Consider the following 14,617-nt stretch of genomic DNA (forward strand, 5'->3'; position numbering starts at 1 on the left):
TAAAGCGAGGTCCCCCCAGGTACCAGAATGGCCGAGTGGTTAAGGCGTTGGACTTAAGATCCAATGGATTCATATCCGCGTGGGTTCGAACCCCACTTCTGGTAAACGTGCTTTTTCCTTTTCCCGCGGGGCCGCAGGGGCGGGACAGGCTCGGCGGCCTCCAGCCCTGGGCACCTCCGTCATTTTAGTCCCCCCGGTCGGTCCCCGTGTGAGCACAGGGAAGGAGGACGGGCGTGGGGTCGCCGCAAGGCTTCCCAAGAAGGGCGGCGCTGGGCCCAATTTTGACTGTGGATAGTCTCGGGAAACGAGCATCGCCAAGAGCCCGGATAGCTCAGTCGGTAGAGCATCAGACTTTTAATCTGAGGGTCCAGGGTTCAAGTCCCTGTTCGGGCGGAAGTTGTTTTAAGTGTCCTGCGTGCTGTCGTTACTGGACAAGAGAGAATTAAAGTGATCAAGCGCTTGAGCCTTAACGGCAGAGCTCACGAAAAGCGAGAGTTGCGCCAGCGTAGCCGGCTACTGCCTCGAAAGGAGGAGGGCATGTTTTGTGTAACTTTGTTTTATTCCAAACATCCAACTGAAAACACTGCACACCTGCCGTCCCGAAGACTGTCTGATCCTCAGTCAAGGCGAAGCCTGGAAGTCAGGGCACCAAAACTGTGTTTCGGATGAAGACACAGAATCTGTAGTCTCCGGCTAGGAACTCTGGCCTGATTGCCGGGCGCCCGGAAGGGCCCTGACTTAGGCTGTGGAGGCGAAGGCTCTCAGGGCTGTCCTCAAGCCTGTCGTTGGAGCGTGCAGACTTAGCAAAGGGGCAGCATGGGGGCGACAGCTGGGGGACACGGACCCAAGACTGTAGCTGGTGCCTCAGGCGTGTGCTGCTGTGGGCGCATCTCCGGAGCTGTTCCTGCTTGCAAGAGAGCATCCCTAGTGGGCTGCTGATGTTCTCCTGGGAAGGGGGCCTCAGAGGGGCGCCAGCGCGCAGCTGGAAGAGCCCCCCACACGCTGGGCCACGAGGACCCTGCTCCCGCCCACAGCCCTTCGCCTATGATCTGTAAAAGGCCCGAATAACCGAGGTGACTCCGCCGATGTAATCGACTTTGGGTTTGTCGTATGAACCTTACGGGGAGAGGAGGAGAAGCAGACCTTGACCGGGGCAAACACTCGGTCGACAACCTGTCAGCTTCCGCCGTCTAAGATCACTGCCGGGGCCCCTGTCCTCTAGGACCTTATCATCTAAGGACCAAAAGGAAGCTACAGCAACGACATTGCTGCCTCGCATTCCCAAAGACAACGATCCCTGCCTCCTCCCAATACTGGCTTACTTAGGGTACTGGAGTTGGGAAGGGACCCCAGATCCCAGAGACAGACATACCGACAACAAAACTCAACCCTGCTGAAACCCGGGATCGAACCAGGGACCTTTAGATCTTCAGTCTAACGCTCTCCCAACTGAGCTATTTCAGCGAAGATGGAGGGCCCCTGCGCCCTCTCCAAGGGAAATTTGAAGGAAAAAGGAAGTCAGCTCACCTCACCTCCAATTTTTGAATTTTTAATTTCATTCTTAGAGGTGTGTTTTATTTTTAGCCCTACCGTTTTTGGAACAGCTAACTCCTGTCACGTTAGGACCGTCTGCCGCCTCCCCGGTTGCCATCGCATTTGGTTCCTAGGCTTTCTCTGCCCCTATCCAGGGTCCCAAAGAAACAGGAGTACCGGTGTCTACAGCCTGGCCTGAAGGCCCCAGTCAGCCCTCACGTCTGCCGGAAGGTCGACGTGATCGTAATTCTCAGATGGAATAACCAGTTTGCCCTCAGTCAGCCGGATCTGCCCGAGGCCTAAAAGGTCAGGCTCGAGACGGACTTCAGTGTCCAGTCTGTCGCGAAGGGCGCATGCGAACTATGGCTGAAGGGAGGCGTGAGGAGGGCTCAGACGGAAGCAGTCGGGGTTCTGCACCAGCCTGGCCTGCAAATGATGGGAGCGAAGAGCGGCAACGATGACTCTAAAACTGTGACGGTGAACTGCGCTCTGGTCGCTGTCGCCCCTTACCCTGTCTGGTCCCCCTCCCAGCCGCACTAGTTCATTTCTCTCCCACACTCATGTATTGGCTTGTCTGTTTGCTTGTCGTCTTGTGTTTGGGTTTGGTTTCGGGTTTTGAGGCCTCCCCGGGCCGTCTGTGAGAGCATGGATGGCGGCGCTGTCTTTTACACCTCCGCGGGCGTCTCAGTGGATACGCGACTGAACACAGCCAATGCTCCTTCCCCTAGAACCCAATCTCACCCTGAGAACCCAATCTCACCCTCCTCTTTGGATGAGTGGCCGGTGCTGTTCCTTTAACAAACGCCAACCAACCCAGCAAGCCTCGGGGCCGTGGGCCTGTGGTTTTGAGTGCGTTGTGCACGTCCTCCTTCAGAACGGTTCCTTACCCGTTTCGACGTACGTCTTAGTTCTGTTTTTATTTCATCCCTGGAGTAAAGGCTCTTGGTAATTACCATATGCACCTGCTTGCCGGTGGACGCTGCTAAGCCCGTGGGTGAATTCTGGTCTCCTTTAATCATCACGGGTTTATGAGGTGGAAGCCAAGGTAATGGTTCCTTCTTAGCCGGCTGCGGCTAGTGGGAAGGAGAAGGTCACTGCGGGGTCGGCGTGGACCCTGCGTGACGCGTCCCAACGAGGCTCGAGGTCCCCCTCCATCTTCGCCCTTCCTTGCTCAACAGGACACTCTGGGGACCAGAGTGGTGGGTTTGTGGAGGGCGCCTGGCTTATTCTGAAGGCATCCCCACCCAGTGGCCCGCCTGAAACAAGGAAGAGTCAATCTGTATTAAGCGAGCGGCGTCTTGGATGTGCACTGGATTTTTTAGATTTCCGCCAGCCCCTTGAAGGCACCAGCTTCAACACCTCCCGGTAATCGGGGCAAGGGAAAGATTTGGTGGGAGGACGGAAGCCGCATCTTTTCCACCCGTGAGAATGAGCAAGCACCGTTTGTGGCCAAGGCGGAGCGGTTGCTGGCTTGTCTGAGCCGGTGTGTAGCCCGCTAAAACTAGTTGTCCTAACAACTCTTTAAGGCAAAAACTCACCGCCCGAACAGGGACTTGAACCCTGGACCCTCAGATTAAAAGTCTGATGCTCTACCGACTGAGCTATCCGGGCTCACGGGAAGCCTGCTCAGTTCAGTATGTGAAGACTCCTATTGATTTTTCTGACTCACTAGTATGCAGAGAACGATTACATTTTTTTCTTTTGTGTCAAATGCAATTTCCAAGAACATATAGCGTGAAAGTGGGAGGGAGACAGAGTGGATTATGGAGTGGTAGTAATGTGTTTGCCTCCCATCTGGATAAACACTTCTTAAATCACACATACCCCCCACTTACTGAGAGCTTTGACCTTTAACCCTGAACCCTGCGTTCTGCAAAAGGCCGCCTGCTAACAAATTGCCACGCAACTTGTTTCTTCCCCTAAACCCAAAGCTGTCTGCCCTTTCTTCCAACACACGACTCCTAATTCCTCCCCCCTATCCCGGGCACCCAGCTCAAAAAATACAAGCAGAAAGCACAACAGCCGAAAAGAGCCGACCTGGCATAGCAGCGGTCAGAGCCTAACCCTCCCAACCTGCCCCATCCCCGGGCCAGCCCGGCGCACGCGCAGCTCCAACGCCAAGGTTTCCCTGCCTGCCAGCCCCCTCCTCTCTGATACCCCAGTGTTTTCTTTTTATAGCAAATCTTGCCGCAACCTCTCAGTCCGCTTGGCTTTTGCTAGTGGGTGATCTTCCCTTGTCAAATGAATTGTCACCCCCCCTTTCTGCTCCTCCCTATTCCCAAGGGCCTGGGAAGGAGGACGGATAATCCCTGTTTTGCTACATTCTCCGAGGACGACGGTCTTTTAACAAAAGGGGAAAAAAAGAGGAAAACAAGCAAATGTATTGGCACATGCATTTCACAGAGACACGGGAGAGATAGATACTTAGGGAATAGGTGATTCTTCAAGAACCGGCCCAAAGTCCAATTTATATAGCACCTTCAACAAGAGAAAAATAAAATAGTTAAGTAATTTCGGGTGAGCGACAAGATAGAAGGAGAGCACCTTGTGTCACCAGAATGACAAATGGTGGAAAAGTAAACATTTAGAAAATTAACCGTGGATAAAGGTAGTTAAGGAAGTCTGCTGTGTAGATTCCTCTGGTGCAATCTGCAAGCTGATAAGGGTTTAAAAATATCTTTAGTTGACCAACCTTTGTCCTCAAGATAGAGAGAGGAGGAGGGAAACCTTTGTACATTATATGTCCGGCTTGCATGCGATTCGGAAAAAGGGTAGAGAGTTTTTGGTTGTATTGGCTTCTTAATCTACTATGGCTCAAAATAACCTTTATGCCAAAGCCGCAAGTTTGGGCGTCGCGTGGTCTCCTCCCTACCGCACACTGGAGAATAGAAGCGCCGTCTTCTCTGGGGTGCGCCCTGTGACCACCTGCAGAGTGGGTGGATCAGGGCATCCGAACTATGCCTTACAGGCTGAGGGAGGTTATTCAGCTGTCTCTATGCTTCTTGCTTGGGTCACAAGTGCTTCTCACGGGCGTCCCCCCTCCACTTCCGGTGAAACCTGGACAGGGGAAGGGGTAGCGTTCCCTGGGTGGGAGTGACCCCCACTTTTGTTAAAGATCCCAACCTTCCTCCTACCTGTGTGCAAGAGGTGCTGAAGCAAGCTGTCAGGTTGCCCCAGAGGGACGGAACTGATCGGACTGCAGTTAGGGACAGAGATGAAAATAGAATTGGAAACAGAGATATTTTAAGAACGTAGTTCAAACGGTTGCGGGAACCTTAAATTCAAAACCTGGAGGGCCCCAAACTTCCTCAGTGCCCCTAGCTCCTGTTACTGACAGAACCAAGGCTGCTGCTCTCCACCTTGGTCAGAGCAGCTTCTTTCCTCAGAGGACAGCAGCCAATGAGGAGATGCATAACTGGTCACGGGGCTGAGACCAGGAGAGTGTGACTGCTCAGATCAACAGGTCATCTCCAGCAACCCCACCGCCACCGAATGCTTAGAGGACACTGAGGAAGAGGAGGCAGAAATGTTGCAAGAGTTGGGGGATGCAGAGGTGTGCTGTGCTATCTTTTTTGAGCATGACCTGGCTATCACATCCGTGAACTCCCTGCAGCTGTGGTTGCCCAGGAAAGGCCTGCACGCAATCCAGCCAGCCCCAAATTCCGTACGAGATAGGTAGATGCTTTCCAGCTCCCGTACCATACTGAAGCTATCAGCAGTGGACAGTTGCTGAAGGAGGGAGAACCAATCTTCATTGAGAATGTGGCCACAGGGAGGGTTCCCGTGCTCCAGTGCATGACCCCACACCCAAGCACATAACCTCCTGGCTTTACTGGGAGAGAGACAGACAGACAGACAGACAGACAGACAGAGACAGAGAGACACTGAGAGGTTAAAACTTGCCAGTGGTGTGTTGGAGGGATATGAACGGAGCCGGAAGGGAGAAATGTGGGATGGATATGATCGTATTCCATTGTATGCATATATGAGAGCCTCAAAAATTAAAAACCTGTAGGGCAGACTGACAGCCTAAACACATGCAAGCACCATGATACGGTGAAGCAGTCTCCGTTCCAAACAAAGGAGCAGGGCAGTCAGCCAGACATTCAGGCAGGTATTCCTGAACTCCAGGGTTTTAGAATTCTTTTCTCCTAAGAGATGTCTTTGCTCTTTAGGGTTTCAAATGAGTGCACAGAGCAAACTAAATGACAGAGAATAATTGACCTTGCTCAAAGTAGACTGATTTGAATATTATTTATGGCTTTTACTTTTTTTTTTTAGTTACAGCTATTTTATGAATTGTGGGGGGAGGTAAAGGTCAGATTTTCAGCAATCAGTTTTCTCCTTCCACCAAGAGGACCCTGGGAAATAAGCTCAGATCCTCAGACTTGGCTGCAAGCACCATCTCGCTGGCCCTGATAATATCTTTTTAAAGCACACTCGCATGCTCGAGAGAGCGCGCGCGTGTGCGCGCGCGCGCGCGCACACACACACACACACACACACACACACACACACTCCACAATAACATCTAGGCTGGTGTTTAACCAGATAAACTAAATAAGCAAGCACTATCTATCGCCCAGCTAACTTTGACGCATTCAATTACTCACAGATATGAATGAGTAATTTATGTGACATCCATAATTCAAGGTTCAAACTGTCCAGATTATTGGATGACCATTTTGATTTGCTCTGGTCATCACTGCCATGTCAAGAGTCTCTGACCAGAAAACACCTCTTTCCACCCAAGAACCTAATGATTTGGTGAATGAAGCCCTTTGTCATCTAGCCTCTTGGCAGACTAACGGGACAGGTAGAGTAAGAGTAGGTTTGCAGAAAGCTGGGGGGGGGGGGGTTGTTGTTGTCTTTGTACCATCGTGTGCATTCTTAGAATGTGAGTCTTGGATCTTCTTCTTCTCTGCCCATGTTTTATTTTAGCCTGGCACCTGGCTACCAGAAGGCTCTGCTTACCTCATTAAGCACCGCGTCATTGGTTGGGACGTTTTGGCTTTTGTTTGTTCAGCCTCTGGAGGCCCAGTACATGTGTAGGGGACTGGAGGAACTGGGAGGTGGGTTGTGAAGGCGTGAGCCAATCAGCTCAGAGATGCAGGTGTACTTGTAAACCATGAGGCAGTGAACGCAGTTCTCCCTCCTAAATTCAGTTTGTCTTGAGTGTTTGGTGTCTGGTACCTTTGCTGGGACACAAGGTGAATGAGCATTGAAGTGTGTGTGTGTGTGTGTGTGTGTGTGTGTGTGTGGTGGATGGGGGGGGTGTCCGATGGACAGGAGGCTTTACACAGTGTTTTTCAATGTAGCAAATGAATATACAGGGCACCAGTTACACCCAGATTCCATGGGGGTGGGGGACTGATGTTTGCTTTATATGTTCCTCGAAAAATTTGCTTATTCTCAAGGATTATGTCTGAAATTCACATTTAATCTGGCCTGCTGAATCTGGCTAGTACAGACCTAAACCAGAAAAAGACTTCCTTATTCCCGGCACTCCATCCACAAGCTGCCTGCTAGTCCTGGTTCTTGCTCCCTCAGATGAACAAAGCCTGTGCGCCAAAAGGGGCCAGGCTGAGAGCTGGGCTTCACAACCTTCCGGGCTGTAGGGCCCAGCTCCATCACACCCCATGCCCAGCCTGAGCCGTAATTCTCATAGCTGGCAGGCATGCACTGTATAGGAAGCCCAAAAGTAGGGTGAGGTCATCAAGAAATGAGCTGTGCTCAGTTGAATGCAAATCAGAGGACACTAACTATACAAAAATGAAGAAGCTCATGATGACCCCTCAGCATGAGACACAACACATCACAGAAGGATCTGCTAAGCACACTAAAATCACTGCTGAAACCCGGGATCGAACCAGGGACCTTTAGATCTTCAGTCTAACGCTCTCCCAACTGAGCTATTTCAGCTGTGCTTGTGGACTCTTTTTTTAAAACTGTGTAATTATAATGAGGAAATACCGTTTCTTGGTAGTAAGTCAGGTAAGTTCAGCCAGATATTAGGTATTCACAGATGTTAGTTACAAAAAAGATGACGCAAAGACCTTGTTTACTACCTGGGATCTACCACTTCTCAAGTTATTTTTTTTAATTTTTTTTGTCCTGAAATTTGCTTTTCTTCATTAAAAATACTTAATGATTTTCTTTTTAAAATGTATTTATTTAAAAAAGTTTTTAATTAATTACAGTTATTCACTTTGTATCCCAGCTGTAGCCCCCTCCCTCATCCCCTCCCAATCCCTCCCTCCCTCCCTCCCTCCCTCCCTCCCTCCCTCCCTCAACTACTTCCATACCCCTCCCCAAGTCCGTAGATAGGAGAGGTCCTCTTCCCTCTGACCCTAGCCTATCAGGTCTCATCAGGACTGGCTGCATTGTCCTCCTCTGTGGCCTGGCAAGGCTGCTCCCCCGTCAGGAGGGGGTGACTTAATGATTTTCTTAAATTAAATTCAAAGAATATTTTAAAGCAGTGAGGCTTGCCTAGGGCCTCCTGCCTGCTAGGAGGTGCTCTAACACTGAGCTGCAGCCCCCTTCCATTTCATGAAATTTTGAAATTGTAATTCACCATAGTTACAGTTACATGCTTATTAATTCACACACAGCATTGACTGCATGGGTATGACACAAGCTAATCAGACACACACAGGGAAGTCGTGTAAAGCAACATTGCAATAACTATATACACATATACTAATATTTTGAGGAAAACAAATTTTATAAGACCAAGGTGTGGCTTTCATTTTGTTTTAGTTTTGTTTTTCTTGTTGAGGTTTTGCCTTGCTTTTACAGATGTCATCGATGTGACTGTCAGAAATATTTACACAATGTCTGGAAAAGTTTGGGAAAGGCTCAGAATGCGAGCTACCCCTGAGTTTGATTCCCAATAAAACGTATGCACACGAACGCACACCGCACGTTTGCACACATGCGCACACTTGAGAACGCACACTCATGCACACATGCCCTTGCCATTTGCAAACTAGTCACATGATGGAGACTTTCCGTGTTACCTCAGTAGATATGATAGGTACTTGAGAAATGGACTTGGCTTGTGCTGGTGCTATCCCACTGGTCTCCAATTCACAGAAGTACGTTCCTTGCATTCACTTACTCTGAAGTGTCCATAAAGCTAGATTCCATAAAGCTAGTTAAAATAACCCAGTGTTTTCATACTAAGTCGGCTCATAAAAAGGGAGACCAGGAGCTCATTGTGAGGTGGAGTGAACAGATGAGCTCGGTCTAGAACTCACAAAGACCACGTGGGGAGTGATTGCAAATTGCCCTTTTTTAAGAGAGTGAGGGAGGAGCACATCCCCTGTAAGTATTAGGTCTCAAACCACAAAGGGCTGAGGTGCCTATTTAACATATCAAAGCAGATGCTGGCCTACAGGTTCTCCCTGCATCCCTGGGTCCCTACCTGTTACCAGGCCCTCCAGGCTGGCACACCTACCCCCACACACACCTTCTACCCTAAACTTCTCCAGCCCAGGTACTGGGGCTGGGCGCCCCTTCCCCCCAGCTGCCCTTCCCTGTATAAGCCATTTTGGCTACCCCTCTTCTTTTGGGCTTCCTGGCTGCTGCACCTGACTCCCCTCCCTCCCTCTCCTCACATGGCCCAGGGTCTTGTCCGCTCTGGGATTCTCCCAGATGTCCCCTGCCTCTGGCTATGTCTTCCTTTTGTCTACAATAAACTTTCTCTTCCACTATACCTAGAAACAGTCATGTCTGTTGTGTCCCCCCCGCCCCATTCAGAATAGAGCTGCCATGCCTCAACTAAATGCCATCAAGGTTTTTGCAGACACAGCAGCCTTGTTTAAACATCACCAGTTTGCTTTCTCTAGGTAGTTGTAGTAGAGAAAATCCTCAAGTAATGCCCGCCTGCCCAGTCCTCCACACATCACCATCCACCCCAGGAAAGAAAACTACATGATCAGTGGGACCACTGCTACGACAGGGTTTCCCTTTTAGGGTTAGGTTAGCCTATACAGCCAGCGCACTGACTCTAAAAGAGCCAATTATCTATTAGTCATAGAAGGTTTTGTGGTGATTAATCTTGGTCACCTTGATCCCACTTAAAGATGCCCAAAGGGTTGTAAGCACGTTTCTGAGTGAGTCTATGAGGCCGTTTCTAGAGGAGATTAAATCATGAGGGTTATGACCGAATCACTGGTTTAAGCAACTGAAAGACTGCAGATTTAAATAGGTAACAAGGTGGTGGTAAATTAAGGAAGCTGTGCCTTCGGAAGAAGTGGGTTACTCAGGAGAGGGGATGAAGGAGCTTTTCTTAGCTCTGGTCCTTCCTGTTACTCCCCTGCACTTCCTGGTTACCTTGTTCCAGCATATCTTTTTGGTAGTGATGTTCTGCCTAACCTCTGGCCCAAAGCCAGGGAGCCAGCTAACCATGAACTGAAGCCACAAACCAAAATAAAAACCTTTCTTCCCCCTGTTTCTCTCTGGAATTTGTCACAGCAACAGAGTGTCTGGCCAGCAGCAGATCCTCCCTTTGCTTACAGAAGAAACTCAAGTTAAACACGTAAGAAGGCTCTAAAGCTCCCTGGGCCAGAAGCTGGAGTCTGCATGATAAGGAATGCAGAGTGGCTCCTCGCTGACAATTAACAAGGAAACTGGTTCTTTACCACAAAAAGGAAAGCGAAGAACTCAACCACATCTTCTTTTCCTCTCTCTAGCCATGTGATGTGAGACTTCGCACCTCCAGGACTGAGCTCACAAACAGGCCTTACTTTAAGCCATCGGGCGTATGGTAATTAGGTGTGCAGCAATGGGGAGCCATTGCAAGCTATACAGACTAGGTGTATCCATGACAAAGGGTGACTTAAAGCCTAGCCCGACCAGGTGGTTGCCTGGGAGTCAGGGCAAGTCAATTCCTTCATAGCCATGTTTTAGATATAATGGCATTAACTGTATAGTGCAATTATTACATAAGTAATACACTAGCCTAACCTCAGTTCCTCGGCTGATAGATTGTTTGTTTGTTTGTTGTTTTTTTTTTTAGGGGTTGGCCAAATGACTTAATCTGTGGTTTCTCAGTCTCCCATTCTCAGTTCTCAGAAGAAACACGTTTAAAATGTTTTCTCAAAGCAGGTCACCAGGATACATGCCTGTAATTCCAGCATTTGGAAGGCAGAGGAGGAAGGATCAGGAGCTCATGGTCATCCTTGGCTATATAGTGAATGTGAAGGCAGCCTGAGCTACACAGAAAATTGGAGGCTAGTCCAGGCCATAATAAATGTTTTTTTATATCACCACAGGAACCTTCAACAAAGCACACCTAAAAATTAATCGTTTTTCTTTCAAAGTTTTTCCTCTCTCTTTTCCTTTTTTATTTTTTTGGAGTCCAGGATCTCACTCAATATGGGCCATGCTGGCCTTAAACTCACCATATAGACAAGGATGACCCTGAACTCTGCTCCTTCTCTTCCCATCTTTCCTCTCCAGTCTCTTAACTGGTCTTACTCGTTCATTGTTTTCTAGCTGAAATCCTGCTTTTCACTGCTTAAAAACAAGCCTTCTTCCACCAGCTCATGAAGCCTTCCTTGGGGGGGGGACGACACATATCCTCCTCCAGCACCTTGCTCAGTGGTTTTTGTTTGGTTGGCTGGTTTTGTTTTGTTTTTAAGCTTAAGGACAATTTTACTGTTGTTGAAGAGAAAAAGAGCACAGGGTAGGTAAGAATACTAGGTAGAGAGAAAAATCATGCATGTTAAGTCAGGCATGGATGGCTGGGTGTGGTGGCACACACCATCAGTCCCAGCACTCCTTGAGACAGAGGCAGAAGGATCTCTGGAAATTTGAGGCCATCTTGGTCTACAAAGAGAGCTCCTAGATAGTCAGGGCTACGCAGGGAGACCCTTCCTCTAAAAATAACAAAATAAAATCTATACCCGGTATAGATTTTATAGAAACCCAGGAATGGAGTGAGCCAAGCAAAAAGCCCCAAAAGCTGCTGAATGTCTTGACTTTCAATACATGCAGTCACTTTCAGGATGTGTTTGGACCTTGCTCTTTGTCTTTGTAACACATTTGCCTCAGCCTTCCCCTAATGCCTACTTAGCCTTGGAACTCACAGCTCAAGTTCTTCTAGAGCAAACACACTCTGATATGCCCTTATCCACTTTCTTCCAACTCTCTACAAGCGACAGTACCTCACAACACTTGCAAAACTTGATTGCAATTGACTGTTTACCTAATCTCTTTTTTTGCTATTTGTATTCCCAGTCGGTTAGATATTAGGCTGAGGTAAATGCGTAGTGAATGAGGCTGATTGGATGAATAAAAGAGAACATTCCTAGCCATATCCTAAAGCAAACTTGTCTTTAGTAACCCTAAAATCACCTGGTCAAGCTGTGACCTCTACAGGCTATTTATGGAAGACTCTAGGAATTGATCAAGGTGCTGGGGATCCAACCCCAGGCCTTGCATGTACTCAGTGGCACTCTACAGCTACTCCCACAGCCCTTGAGCTCTTTAGGGTCTCCCCTTTAAAGACCCCCTCTTGTGACCACTCAGCTCCTTTCCTGAAGGAACAACAATAAACCAAAGCAGCAGAGACTTGAAAGGGTATTGGGATCAGGGTTTATGACAGGAGCTTCAGAATGCTTCCAATAGGGGAGAGAGAGTGTGGACAAACACTGTGTGCTTCATAACCTTGACAGGGTCTCACGAGACCCAAACTGGCCTCAAATTCACTGTTGCCAAGAATGACCTTGAACTATCCTCTCACTTCCATGTCCCAATGGCTAAGATTCACAGGTGTTTACCACCATACCTGGAAGTCTTAAATTTTGTTTAGAATCGACATCTATAATGAACAAAATCTTTTTGATCTTCTTCTTGAGACTTTCTTTATTTTAGTGACCGTACAGAGTAAATCCTTAAAGTGTATGGACTGAACAAGTTTGTGGGACTTGTGTATGTGTGAATGTGATTGCTTTTTATAAACCAGGAAGGGGCACCACCTAGGTCATGATGTTCTCTATGCAATTGGCTATGGAAACATGCCTCCTTCAAGATCTGGTTATCGTGGGAGTAAGGTCCTTGGCCTTGGCACACTGCAGTCCTCGTGGAGGAACCCGGGGATACTGGAGTAAAGGTCAGCAGCGTTCTGGTGTAAGCGGTTCTGTGGTACTCTCTCTTATTGGGTTATTTATGAATGCTGCTGTGGTTCTCTTCATTATCACTGCCTGACATTCCTCTTCAAATGTGGGGTACAGCGGTTGTCTTTCTTTTCTTTTCCCACAGGATGAAGAACTCCTTTGCTGCTTTTCAACTGTGTGGAAATGAAGGCTGTGGTAATGCAAACAGAATGATAAACACAAAACTCATTCTTATTTGCCTATGACAGGATGTGACAAAAGCCTACATTCTCCTAGGTTTGTGGGACTTTAATGGGCTCTGAATATAATGATTTGAAATTTTGCTGAGTCATAATGTTGAATCATGTTGAACCATGACTCTCAGGATCCACGTCCCAACTCATCATATCAAAGAGGGATCATTACACATTGTGGCTGTTTGATCGGCCCTAACGTAGGAATTAAATTCTGTGATGATGCATGACATCCAACACAGCTATTACGAATGCCTTCTACCTGCTGCAGTGGTTTTCACCTTGCCAGAAAACAAAATAACAAAACTTTATTGCAAGGTAACATCTAATCTTGTAATAATAATCAGGCAGACTGAACAGATAAGTGGTTTCCCCAAGAACCTGATACAAAAACAATCCCCAATAATAGTTTATTTTAACTCGAGATCTGAAAAATCCAGTGTCTTGGAGGCTGAATTTCTAGGATGTTCCTTGGGGCAGAGCCTTAAAAAAAGAAGGCACTAGCCATATGAGCCTGTACAGACAGCCAAGCACATTAATTAGCAGCAGGATGTGACACAACCAGAGAAAGTCACATGAGAATGCTCAGCACCACTTCCAAGCCAGTGTTTCTCCCTAGGCCCAGAGACCAGAGGCCAGAAACTCAGGTTAGCCACACCCAGTTCTGACTTCCAACACTGACACACCAATCAGCTGTGTAACGCTGACAAATCTGTTTCTGAGCATTGGGTTTTTTGTTTGTTTTTCCCCAGTCAGAATGATCCTAACATTTTTTTTCTCTTAAAGTTACATGGCCCAGAACATGCTGGCTCCTCACAGGCAGGATCCTTTGCTGCATTCTCTGACCAGAAGGCTCTCTGGGCCAATACCCTATACTATGCCCATCTTCTTTCTGGACTTCGCAGAGAAAAAGCAAAATGGTGTCATGCCTTGTAAAAGGTCTTTTTGCCTTTGAGAAAGGATCTGCGTGTTTCAGATTGGTCTGGAGCCTGTCATCTTCCCACCTCCCCTGGGATCGCCTGAGCTACCACTCCTGGCTTTTTATTTGTTTGGAGGTGGACTCTCCCCCAAGTTGCCCAGGCTTGAGCTCCTGGGCATGGGAAATTTGCTCCAGCCTCCAGTGCTGAGATAATAGGTGTGCCCCTTTATTTTGAGTATCTTTAAAACAAAGTTCAATTGCTTACGGTTCCAAAAGCTGGATTTTAACCCATATGGCAAATAGCGAGGAATTTTGAGAATTTAACTTTTACTAGTATTTTACTTTTCGGGGATGGAGACTGAACTTGGGCCAGGCAGGCACATGTTAGGTAAGCCTTCTACCCCCAAGCTATAGACTCCATCCCTACATTTTTCTTTGAAGTCAAGCATGTTTCTCTACGCTAAGACAGGACAGTGACAAATGTCACACTGAAAGGTGATGGTTGTTAAGGCTAGTCTTCTCATAAGCCTAAACTGAATTGAGATAGGGCCTGAGATATGGCTCAGCCCTTAAGAGCCCTTGCTGGTCTTGCAAGAGGCCCTCACTTTGGTTCCTAGATCCATGTGGTAGTTCATACATTCTTCTGGCCTCTGTGGCCACCAGGCATGCATGTAGTACACATGTGTATTCACAGGCAAAACACTCATGCACATAAAATTCCCGAACAGAACAAATCACCGCTGGCCAAGTCATCCTCTGTCTACCACTATTTCCTGCCTACTAGATGTAGAAGTAAAAATCAGACAATA

At 48.0% G+C, this 14,617-nt stretch overlaps 5 non-coding genes across 5 annotated transcripts; 2 read left to right on the forward strand and 3 right to left on the reverse strand.

Moving 5' to 3' along the window:
* Positions 1–21: 21 nt before the first annotated feature.
* Positions 22–104, forward strand: Trnal-uaa (transfer RNA leucine (anticodon UAA)). The gene has a single exon. It is a non-coding gene; the product is annotated as a tRNA-Leu (tRNA).
* Positions 105–320: 216 nt separating this feature from the next.
* On the forward strand, positions 321–393 carry Trnak-uuu (transfer RNA lysine (anticodon UUU)). Its single transcript has one exon. It is a non-coding gene; the product is annotated as a tRNA-Lys (tRNA).
* A 998-nt stretch (positions 394–1,391) lies between these two features.
* On the reverse strand, positions 1,392–1,464 carry Trnaf-gaa (transfer RNA phenylalanine (anticodon GAA)). Its single transcript has one exon. It is a non-coding gene; the product is annotated as a tRNA-Phe (tRNA).
* Positions 1,465–3,071: 1,607 nt separating this feature from the next.
* On the reverse strand, positions 3,072–3,144 carry Trnak-uuu (transfer RNA lysine (anticodon UUU)). Its single transcript has one exon. It is a non-coding gene; the product is annotated as a tRNA-Lys (tRNA).
* A 4,238-nt stretch (positions 3,145–7,382) lies between these two features.
* Positions 7,383–7,455, reverse strand: Trnaf-gaa (transfer RNA phenylalanine (anticodon GAA)). Its single transcript has one exon. It is a non-coding gene; the product is annotated as a tRNA-Phe (tRNA).
* Between the last annotated feature and the right edge of the window lie 7,162 nt (positions 7,456–14,617).

The sequence above is a fragment of the Psammomys obesus genome, unplaced genomic scaffold, assembly GCF_907164565.1.
Source record: "Psammomys obesus unplaced genomic scaffold, mPsaObe1.curated_primary_1811, whole genome shotgun sequence".
Classification (NCBI taxonomy): domain Eukaryota; kingdom Metazoa; phylum Chordata; class Mammalia; order Rodentia; family Muridae; genus Psammomys; species Psammomys obesus.